This window comes from Eschrichtius robustus, chromosome 16 (genome assembly GCF_028021215.1).
Source record: "Eschrichtius robustus isolate mEscRob2 chromosome 16, mEscRob2.pri, whole genome shotgun sequence".
In the NCBI taxonomy this organism is placed as follows: domain Eukaryota; kingdom Metazoa; phylum Chordata; class Mammalia; order Artiodactyla; family Eschrichtiidae; genus Eschrichtius; species Eschrichtius robustus.
The window spans coordinates 22,485,597-22,497,354 of NC_090839.1; the positions used below are offsets into that span (position 1 = coordinate 22,485,597).

An 11,758-nucleotide genomic window follows, 5' to 3' on the forward strand; every position below is an offset into this window, starting at 1 on the left:
CACTCTGCACTCTGGTGTGGGCACAGCTCTTTATAGATTTTATGGTGAGGTTGTGACCATTGTCTCATCTGGTCATGGCAAACCCACTCTCCTTCCCCTAGTGAGGCAGACAGCTACCGTTAGTCCCATTTCTCAGGTTAGGAAGCTGAGACCCAGAGAGGCAGGATAGAGGGAAGGAATGATGGGCATTGAAGTCGGTGGGGATAGGGCACAGTCTTGAATGCTTCATTCAGGGTCTTCACCACCACTACCTGGTGGTGTCTCCTAGACATCGAGTAATTCTATTTCTTCCAAAGTCAAGAGGGAGCCTTGGTCTAACTGGCTGAGCTCGGGCCTCATGCCATCCTCTGACAGGACTGGGGTGGTGAGAGGCAAGACCTGAAGGAGAGGCCTCTGTGGCTTCTGTGTGAGAGAGCATCCCGTGTCCACCACAGCCACGTAAAATAGGGAACAGGAAATCTCCCTAAATGTAACAAGCGTTGTTAGGGTGGAATAAGGGATGCTAGAAAGCCCAGCCCCCCCAGGCATCCATTATAGGAAGTAACCAGGCAGAGGCCTGTTAGGAGGCCAGGGTCCAGATAAGAGAGGGAGAGGCCTGAACTAGACCAGTGGAGATGGCAGTAGATCCATTGTAGAAGATAAAAACCAGAAATGATGGATCATTAGCTGTTAGGGGGAGAGAGAGCGTGAAGACAAAGACTCCCATGTGTATTGGGTGGACGGTGGAGAGACCTCTGGGAAGGGGACCGCAGCATGGGGAGCCAGTTTGAGGGGCAAGACGGTGGTCTCAGATACAGCCAAGGGGTCAGGGTCATAGCCAAGTGGAGCCCAGCAGGCACTTGGATCAAGGGTCTGGGGCTCAGGAAGAGATTCTACTGGAAATACTGGCCCAGGGCCATGACCACTTGAGTAATGGGAACCCGGAGAATGAGTGAGATCACCAGAGAATGGGGCAGGGCCCAGGGCAGAATCATGAGTTACAGTGACATTTGAAGAACCAATCAAGGTGTGGGTAGGCGACAAAGGAGAAAGAAAAGGGAAGGCCTGAGACGTGTGACAACCAACCAGAAGAGTGGGTTGCCATGGAAACCGAGGTAGTGAAGAGTTTCAAGGAGAAAGTAATCAACACTGTCAAATGCAGCAGAGAATTCCAATAAGATAAAGACAGGATTTTTTTCTTTAGATTTGATGATGAGTAAGCTTTTGATGACCTTAATAAGAGCATTTTGGAGGAGTGATGGGGCATAAGCTTAAATAATGTTGAGATGTGAGGGAGAGGTGAATCTGTCGCCAAGAGTCCTTTGAGGAATCTGGAAAGAAGACTTGGAGATGTGAAGGACAGGGGTGGGAAAGTTGAGCGTAGGAAAGACAGGAGCAAGTTCATAGGCAGATGTCAACGCTCAAATGTGACGTGTTGTTTAGTGACGACAAAAGTTTATTCGTTCTGCATAGTCTAGTTTACCACCTATTTTGTGCCTGGCATTGTGCCTAGCACTGTGGATTCTGTGGTGAATGAGTTAAAATAGGCAGATTTCCTGTTCTCATGGAGCTTGTATGGTAGTAGGGGAGAAAGACGTGAATCAGATAATCACACACATAAATGTATAACTTTTGACAGGCGCTCCAAAAGAAAGGTACCAAGTGCTGGAGGGTGCACAACAAGGGGACCTGCCCTAGGCCAACTCCAGGAGGCTTCCCTGAGGAGGTGACACTTGAACCAAGCTAAGGAGACAGAGTTAACTGGACAGAATAAATTGGAGAAGAGCATTCGGGGCAGAGGGAACAGTGTGTGCAAAGCGAGGTGCTGTGAGACCAGAGAGGCAGGCAGGCATTGCTGGCTGGGCAGAGCTTTAGAGGCCAGGGCTGAGCTCCTGTGTCCATCCTGAGAGTGAGGGACGTGTGCCTGAGGCCTGCCCTAGTATTTCCTGTCATCTGAGACTCTGGCTGGTCCATGGAGAAGTCATTAGAGGAATCACGGGTAGACTTAGGGAGACCAGTTAGGAAGCTTCTGTCTGTTTGGACAAAACACATTCTGGTCAGTCTTGGTGCTGGATGGATTGAAGAGGTGGAGGGAGAGGAGGAGGTATTCCAGAAGTCCCCTGAGTTTCTGGCTTGCCTTACTGGTGGCGTGGCAGTGCTTTTCTACAAAGAAACTAGGCCTGTGAGGCAGCCCCCAAGTCTGGTGGTAGACAGCTGAGGCATCCAAGCTGGGAGATGGGGAGGAGGTGGTTGAATGAAATGCATGGACCTGGAACACTGAGTGAGACCGGTTCAGAATTCCTGAGGGATCCTGAGTGGAAATGTGAACTGAAGTGGTATCAGGTTTCTGGAGCATTCTGAGGGGATGAGGGAGGCTGAGGAAGAAGAGGCCAGGCACCAACAAGTGGAGCCTGTAAAAGGAAAGAACGATCCTCCTAAGGTACATAAAAGAAAGGGCCAGAGAGGTCTTTCAGCAGAAAGATGGAGTGGTCATCAGTGGGTATGTGCAGAAAGGTCAGGGGTCAAGGGCACATCCACAAGCCCCTCCGATGTGCAACTGCACGATCACCATAGTGCCCCTGGAATTGGGCAGCCTGGTGTCCCTGCTGATTGCCACCCCCAGGGCCCATGGGAGACCTCTGGGGACCTTAACGGAGGCAGCTTGTGCAGGGGGTGATTAAGGAGAGGAAGGAGAGAGGCAGCAAAGTCTAGGCAGGAAGGAGAGAGGCAGCAAAGTCTAGGCCCTTTAAATTAAATTTTAGTCTTCAAGGAAAGAGCAGTGCTGGCATATGAATATTCTGAGGGAAGGGAGCCTGAGTAATGGGGTGATTAAGGATGGAGACAATTAGTGAAATGAGTTCCCACAGGGGTTGGGTTCAAGTGTGGTGATGGATAAATTAGTTTGGGGCAATAATGTGTATTTGACTGAATGGGGCAAAATTTAATTATTTACCTTTTAGAGAGTAACTTGATCTCCATGTTCTTTTGGGAGCTTTTATCTGACCTATGTACCAACTACAGCTCTAATTAGCACCATTTTTATCCTGTCTCATGGCTGGGATCCTGTCTTCTTATTTTTTGTGTTTCTCAGCACCTAGCAACATGCAGTAAGCTCTTTGGGTGCTGAATCAATATTATCTGCCTTGGAATGAAAAAATCTGAAGTCAACATTCACACTTTTTGACCAGAAAGAATCTGTGACGATTCTCTGGAATTATGATGCAGGAAAGAATTGGGGTATTAAGTCATGGTGGCAGGGGTTTGCGCGGGTGGGTAGGTGGAGAAAAAGTAGAGAAGTCGGCTCTCCTCATCCTTATAAGCTCTGTGCCATTTATGCATGTTCACATTCATCATCTCATGTGAACTTCACCTTCCCCCACAAGCAACAGAGCATCACCCTACATCATAGAGGAGGGAACAGAAACTGGAGAAGCAAGTGCCTTTCTGACATAGAGCCCAAGTAGCAGGAGCTGGATTCAACCTCAGCCCATCCAGGATCACAGTCCTTCTTCCCAGGACCAGGCTGAGCTGAGAGGAAGAGGAAGAGGGGTCTGTGAGGTCCAGGTGGAGACGCTCCGCAGGCACGTGCGGGAGGTTGGAGGTACGGTCCGACTGGAAACAGGATATTAAAGCATCATATCAAACTGTGGTGATAACATCTGCAGTGCTAGCACTAGAGCAGGTAGCACTCTTGTCTAAGAAACCTCCCCCCCACATGAATGATACATACATTCTGTATTTACATTGAAGCCCTCTGTATTTTTTTTAAATGTTTATCTTTAACCCATCTGAAACGGATTTCCATGTATGGTGTGGCACAGAGATCTAATTTGATCTTTTTCCAAATGGATAACCAGTTGGCTAAGCACCATTTATTGTCCCAACACTATCTTTTCTCCCAGTTCCCTATGTGTACACTCTGTTCAGGTCTGTTGATCTGTTTGTCTACTTCTGGGCCAATACCAGATTTTAATGAGCAAAAGCTTTATCTTACTACCCAGTAAGTTAAGCACCCCTCCCTTCCTTGTCCTTTAGTCTTTTTTAAAATTACCTTGGTCGTATTGCACATTTACTTTTTCATATACGCTTTAGAATCAGCTTGTCAAAGTTCCATGAAAAAAATCCTGTGGGAATTTTGTGTGGGATTTCATTGAAGGGAGAAATAACATCTTTAGGATATCAGTTCTTCCCATCCGTGACATGGTATCTGTCTCCATTTAATCAACGTCTTATTTGTTTGGTTTGATTTTTAATGCCTTTTAATAAAGGTTGGTCGCTTTTGTCATGAAGGTTTTTCACATTTCTTATTAGGTTTATTCCTGAGTACCTTAGCAGTTTTGCTCCTTTTGTGAGTGTAAAAGGTTTTTCTTTTTTTTTTCTTTTTTCTTTCCAAATTTTAATCAATTTACTAATCACGATGCTTCATTCACAGACACACACTCAGAGTAAATGTGCTTTGTCCCTGGGCACACAAATGAGAGCACAGCACACATATAAAGTAGAACTAATTGGCTGGAAATGAATTAGAATTTTTGAATTAAAATTTAATTATGCAAGTAATACATGAATACATTTTCCTTTCAATAAAATTAGAGTATTACAGATAAAGAAGTCTCTACTGAACACCCCCCTGCCCTTAGATCCCTCTCCCCCTCCCGAGGTAGCTGCTCTTAGGCTTTTGCTGTTCATCCAAAATGTCTTCCAATGCCCATTGAAACACATCTTCTGTTCTCTTTTCTTGTGTTTGTTTGCACAGACATGATGGGTACAAGCTGGAGGTGTTGCTCTCAGCTTAGTGCGCCCTGTGGGACTCCTGGTGTAGCCGACGTGCTCTGCCGCAGTGTTCCTTGCAGCTGGCGACTGGCGGCCTTAGGATTACACCATGTTAGATTTTCTTGTTTCCTATTGATTGACTATTAAAATGTTTCCGGTGTCGTTCCATTAAGACAAACCTGTAAGAGCATCTTATAATTGTTCATTTTGCACATGTACAAGTATTTCTCCAGGATAGATACTTAGAAATGGAACTGATGGGTCATAGGGTATTCATATCTTAAATTCTAATAGAAATTTCTGAAGTGTTCTCCAAATTGCCTTCTAATGTAATCTCCTGCTAGCAGCGTGTGTGTGTTCATTTCCCCAGACCATGTCCAAGTTTTCCATTTTTAACCAGTCTGATGAGTGAGAAATAGTATCTTGCTTTAGTTGGCATTTTTCTGAATTACCTGCAAGACTAAAGTCTTCATGTGTTTACTGTCCGTTTTCATTTCCTCCTCTGGATTGCTTGTGCATATCCTTTGCCTGTTTTTTTTTTTTTTTTAAGGTTTTTTTTGTCTTTTTGCTATTGATTTTTAAGAGTTCTTTATTTGAATATTAATACTTTGTCATGTATATTGCAGATGTTTTCTACATTGTGATTTGTGTCATTTAATTGTGTAGTATCTTTTTGTCTTAGAGAAATTTTAACTTTGATACGATCAAATTTGCTAATCTTACTTTTAGGCCATTTTTACAGTCTTATTTAAGAAAGTGTTCCCTGTATCAAGGTCATAAGTATTTACTGTATTTCCTTCTCTAAAATTTATAGTTTCTGTATACATACGTATTTAAGCCCTTATACTATATACAAACAATAAATTCCATATGCACAAATCTTAGGATCTAACTTTAATTCCTCCCCATTCCCCCCAAATGGATAGGTAATTGTCCCAACACCATTTATGGAATAATATATCATTTCTCCACTGATTTAAAACTGCTGCCTCTGCCTGACACTAAATTCCAATGCGGGTCTATGTCAGAGCTCTTTCTGGTCCACTGATCTATTTGTCTACTCCTGAGCTTGATAATATGCTTTGCTAACTGGCAGGACAAATCCCACCCTCTTTGTTGTTTTTGTAAAATTGCCTTGATCATCCTTGCATATTTGTCCCACCACATGAATTTTAAAATAGCCTGTCAAGTTTCAGGAAAAATTCTGCTGGGATTTTAATTGGGATCACATTGAGTTTTAGGTAAGCTTGAAGAAAATTGGCACCTTTATCATATTTGAGTCTTCTGCCAATGCTCGTTGCTATTATCTCTCAGTTCCGGTCACTCTCATATCTTTCAGGGAAGTTTTATGGTTTTCTCTAAAGTCTTGCATATTTCTTGATAAATTTATTCCTAGGTTTATTACAGGTTTTGTTGTCAACTGTGAATAGGGTCTCCTCTCCCTTTATTTACTTGGCCCTTGTTTTTCCATATTTCATTTCAACCTGTTTACCGATCAGTGGGCTTGACTTGCAGACACACACGCAAAGTGAACATTCTTCCTCCGGGGGCACAAATATGCAGGCACCACCAAACACACAGAGCCGGCATAATTGCCTGGAAACAAATTAGAATCTTTTCAGATTATACTTTAATTAATGAAGTAAAGCATGAATACATTTTCCTTTTGAAAATAGGACAATATGAATGTAACTAAAGTTTCCTTTGGTCACGTGAGATCCTGGTGCCTTCCCCCTCCACAGAGTGGCCACTGTTCAGAGCTTTATGTTTGGCCTTCCATAGTAAATGTATAGATAGTATTTATGGAGGTATTTTGAATAAATTATACCATGTCATAGGTTTTAAACTGTATCCTGTGTTTTTCACTTAATCTTATATTTTTGGGATCTACCCATGACAGTGATGTAGCAGCTCTTCATGCTTTTTAACAGCCGTACAGTATAGTACTCCTTCCTGTGACTGTACCATGTTTCCCCTTCTCTGACATCCATAGACCCTGAGCGGTTCCTCCCCTCCACCCCCTATAATGAAGAATGCTGCTGGGAACATCTTGGCACCTGCCTGCTCCAGAAATGTTTCTATAGGGTAGGTACTGAGAGTGGAACTCTGGTCTCTATGATGTCCACTGTTTTAGTTTCAATAGACACAGCCCAGGTTGTCTTCTGAAGTTGCACTGCCAGTTTAAGCTCCTTCCACAAGTAAATGTAAATCTTCCTTTTTCCAGACCATTGCCAGCTTTTAAAGGTTATGGATCTGATGGATGAAAGAAAGTGGTTTCTTCTTGGTTTCATTTGTGTTTTCCTGGTCACGCTGTGGTCTCCTCCTGGGTATCCTGACCATTTATATTTCTTCTCATTGGGATCATCTGTGCATCTCCTTTGTCCATCTCTCTTCTGTGTTGTTTTTTTCTTATTGACTTATGGGATTTCTTTATGTATTTTTTATATTAATTCCCTGTCTACTCTATGCATTGCACATAATTCTCTACCATTCTGACCCTTGTCATTTTAGCTGTGTTGTATCTTTCATTACAGAACTTTTCATTTCTTTGTCAAATTTAGAATCTTATCTTGCCTTAAGAAGGCCCTCCTGGGGACTTCCCTGGTGGTCCAGTGGTTAAGTCTCCACCCTCCCAATGCAGGGGACCTGGGTTCGATCCCTGGTTAGGGAGCTAGATCCCACATGCAAGCCGCAACTAAGAGTCCACATGCCACAACTAAAGATCCCATGTGCCGCAACTAAGACCCAATGCAGCCAAATAAATAAAATAAATATTTTTTAAAAAAAGAAGTCCCTCCCTGTACTAAGATCACAACCATTTTTCCTGTATTTTTTCTAAAGCTTTTGTAGTTTTCTTTCTTGCATATATATTTTACATTATTTTACTATTTTCACATTTAAGTCTTTACTGCATATGAAACTAATTTTAAGTGTGATATCAGTGCTTTATTCTAATAAATTTCAAAACTGATAACCAATTTTTTCAATACTGTTTATTGGATAATCTGTCATTTCTTCAGTAATTTAAAATTGCTGCCTCTGCCTGACACTAAATTCCAATGCGGGTCTATGTCAGAGCTCTTTCTGGTCCACTGATCTATTTGTCTACTCCTGAGCTTGATAATATGCTTTGCTAACTGGCAGGACAAATCCCACCCTCTTTGTTGTTTTTGTAAAATTGCCTTGATCATCCTTGCATATTTGTCCCACCACATGAATTTTAAAATAGCCTGTCAAGTTTCAGGAAAAATTCTGCTGGGATTTTAATTGGGATCACATTGAGTTTTAGGTAAGTTTGAAGAAAATTGGCACCTTTATCATATTCGAGTCTTCTGCCAATGTTCGTTGCTATTATCTCTCAGTTCCGGTCACTCTCATGTCTTTCAGGGAAGTTTTATGGTTTTCTCTAAAGTCTTGCATATTTCTTGATAAATTTATTCCTAGGTTTATTACAGGTTTTGTTGTCAACTGTGAATAGGGTCTCCTCTCCCTTTATTTGTTTGGCCCTTGTTTTTCCATATTTCATTTCAACCTGTTTACCGATCAGTGGGTTTGACTTGCAGACACACACGCAAAGTGAACATTCTTCCTCCGGGGGCACAAATATGCAAGCACCACCAAACACACAGAGCCGGCATAATTGCCTGGAAACAAATTAGAATCTTTTCAGATTATACTTTAATTAACGAAGTAAAGCATGAATACATTTTCCTTTTGAAAGTAGGACAATACGAATGTAACTAAAGTTTCCTTTTGCCACCCTCTGAAATCCTAGTTTCCCTCCCTCCCTCACAGTTTTATGTGTCTCCTTCCGTAGAAATGTAAGTATCGATGGAGGTATTTTGAATGAATCATCCCACTCTATAAAGATTTTACTGTAAGCTGTGTTTTTTCATTCCATCTTATATTTCTAAGATATACTGATACAAATAGCTCTTGCCAGTTCCTTTTAGTAGCTGTGTTACATTCATTCCCATGAATGTGCTACATTTTTCCTTCCTAAGATCCATGGACATCTAGTTGCATCCTTTTCTTTCCTCCATCATAAGCAGCGCCACAGAAAACAGCCTTACACGTGCCTCTTCTGTAATGTTTCTCTAGGGTAGTGATTGAGAAGTGGAATTTGTGTTCTCAGCGTTTCCACATTTTTAGTTTTAGACGTTACCAAAGTGTCCTCCATAACTTCTGTACCATTTAAACTTCTAGCCAGAGGGTATGGGAGGACTCCCCACACCATCAGCGATTGTTTTAAATGTTTGCCAATTTGCTGGGTGAAAAATTGAATCATTTTTTAAAGTTTATACATACCTGTTTGCTAGTGAGATTTTCATATGTGTTTTAGGCATTTGTATTTTCTCTTTTCTGAATGATCTGTTTATTTTTGCTCATTGAAAATATTAGGTTGTTTGTCTTTATCTTATTGATTTTTGAGTTTCCTAATATAATCTGGATATTAATCTTTTGTGTGTGTATGTGTGTGTGTGTGTGTGTATATATATATATATATATATATATATATATATATATATATATATATATATATATATATATATATATATATGGCAAATGTTTTCTTCCAGCTTGTCTGTTGCCTTCAAATTTTGTAGGGGCTTTTGTTAGAAGTTATCAATTTTGACGTAATCAAATTTATCCATCTTTTCCTCTATTCCTTGTATTTATATATCATGTTTAGGCCTTTCTTACTCCTAAGGTTTAAGTATACTCTGTATTCCTTTCTAGTAATTTTGTTTTTATTTGGGTCTTGAATGCAACTGGAATGTATGTTTATGATTGAAATGAGATATGATCTAACCTTTCTGCAAACATACAGCTGATTATTGCAACATGACAGACTGTCTAGTTCCTTCTCTCTCCACTGATCTGAAGTGAAACTCCCTCGTATACTGAATTGCCATGTCTAGGTAGGTCTGAGGCGCTGGTTCTCTTTCACCAGTCTATATATTTCTGTCTTCATCAGACTGTTTTATCTGCTCTAGCTTGAGACCACCTTTTGATATCTGTTAAGTAAAATGCTCCATTTCATTGTGCTTCCTGTTCAATTAACTCAGCTAACTATTACTGCACGTTAACTCCTCCACATGAATTTTAAAACCCGCTTGTCAAGTTCTGTGAATTTAAAGATTAATTTGGGGAAAATCAACATCAATACAATCCTGAGTCTTTCAATCCATGAACACAGTATAGCCCTACACTCATTCTGATCATCTTGTCTGCCCTTTAGTCCCATTTTATGGTCTTCTCCATAACGAACCTACCAATTTCCTGATGGGTTTATTCCTATAGTTTTTATTGTTGTTGTGAATGAGTTCTCTCTGCACCCCCTGTTTTGTTTTTCTTTTGCTTGCTACATTTTTTTTTTAATCCACTAATCACTGTACTTCATTCATAGACACACACAAAGTAAACGTTCTTCCTTCCTGGACACAGACGTGCCAGCACTGCCAAACACACAGAGCTGGCATAATTGGCTGAAAATGAATGGGAATTTTTCAAATTAAAGTTTAATGACACAAGCGCAACATGAATATATTCTCCTTTTTAAGAAATAGAACATTGCAGATGAATCTAAAGTCCCTTTTGGCCACCCACTGCCATCCCATTTCCTTCTTACCCAGAGGCTGCTACTGTAATGGGCCCAATGTACACTTTTCTAGACTTTCTAAAAATTTGTAAATGCATAGGTAGGTACCCACAGGAAGTTACATGGTATAGTTGTCTCAAGTAACGAGAATTTTATCTTTTCCTTTTCACTTTTCATTGATACTCAATTTTTGTATTGACCTGGATTTTATTATGGTTACAGAACGGAATGTCAGTATTATCATCCATCACGATATGATGACCAGTGACCTTCTGTAGCCAAACCATAGGCAGATGTGAAAGTAAAGATGTAGAAGCTGGGAGATAGCAGTGGAGGGAAGGGGTCAGAGGACTGACAGGGACGGTAGTGGGAGGCACAGGAGCGTCTGTGGACACACAGTGGAGTCAGGAGTGAAGGGGCAAATAGGTTTCTTAAAATTAAAAAGATAACCAACAGAGGTACTTGACAACTGTGGTGGGAGAAGCAGGGATGGAGGGGAGTAGTTTCCAAGTGACCCACAGCCTAATCTGCCCCATGGGATATCAGTGGGTCTTATGAACTATTTAGAAATAGGGTATCCTAGATGCTGGTCAGAAAACTCTCATGACCCGATTTTGACTAGGATCTTGTGGACGTTGTCAGGCAGCTTCAAGGAAGCACTTTCCTCCCTGGTTAAAGAGATGCATCTGGAGAGCTTTATTGGTCCTGCCCCTTCCTTTCTGCCTAGGTGCTGTTGGGTGAAAACGTGATACTTGGAGCTCTGACAGCCATCTTGTGACCAGGAGGGGAAGGCCAGGAGATGCAACTCTGTGCTGACTCAGTTCGGACACCTGGCACCACTGACTTCTGGACTTTCTTTGAAATAAATAAAATGGTCTTACTGTTTAAGCCACTCTCGGGTGTTTTGTTAGTTGCTGGTGAAAGCATCCTTCCTAATGCAAGGGATCTAATTGTTTCTTAGAGCTGAGAGGTGACCTCAAGGAACAGATCACATACTCTGGGGTGAGAGTTTGGGGATGGGGAGAAGGCAGAGAAGGCTGCTCTTCTATCCTCTTGGTTTTTTTCTTTTTTTTAACAATGTGTATGTATTACATGGAAAGAAACAGAAGACTTGTTTTAAAACAGTTCTGATAAGAAGTGTATCAAGATGTGAACAGTGGTTGCCTCTGGGTACTTTGGGTACTTAGCAATTTTCTAAGATGTCCACAAATTATTTTTGCAATTAAAAAAATGCAAAGACCCAAGTTCTTAGGAGATAAAACATGAGAGAGGTAAGTTTTTTGGGGTTTTTTTGTATTTTTTTTTAATAAATTTATTTTATTTATTTTTGGCTGCATTGGGTCTTCATTGCTGCTCGCGGGCTTTCTCTAGTTACAGCGAGCGGGGGCTACTTTTCGTTGCAGT

At 41.3% G+C, this 11,758-nt stretch overlaps 1 protein-coding gene across 7 annotated transcripts in view; it reads left to right on the forward strand.

Moving 5' to 3' along the window:
* Window positions 1–11,231, forward strand: part of BLCAP (BLCAP apoptosis inducing factor) — a 30,205-nt gene extending 18,974 nt beyond the window's left edge. The window contains exons 4-7 of one of the 7 annotated variants that reach the window (XR_011076853.1): window positions 3,363–3,580; window positions 4,736–4,933; window positions 6,746–6,837; window positions 11,082–11,231. The gene's annotated coding sequence lies outside the window, so the exon portion shown is untranslated. Of the gene's footprint in view, window positions 1–3,362; window positions 3,581–4,735; window positions 6,838–11,081 lie in introns of all 7 variants that reach the window. The other 6 variants (XR_011076854.1, XR_011076852.1, XR_011076856.1 and 3 more) reach the window with 6 other exon arrangements.
* The last annotated feature ends 527 nt before the right edge of the window (window positions 11,232–11,758 follow it).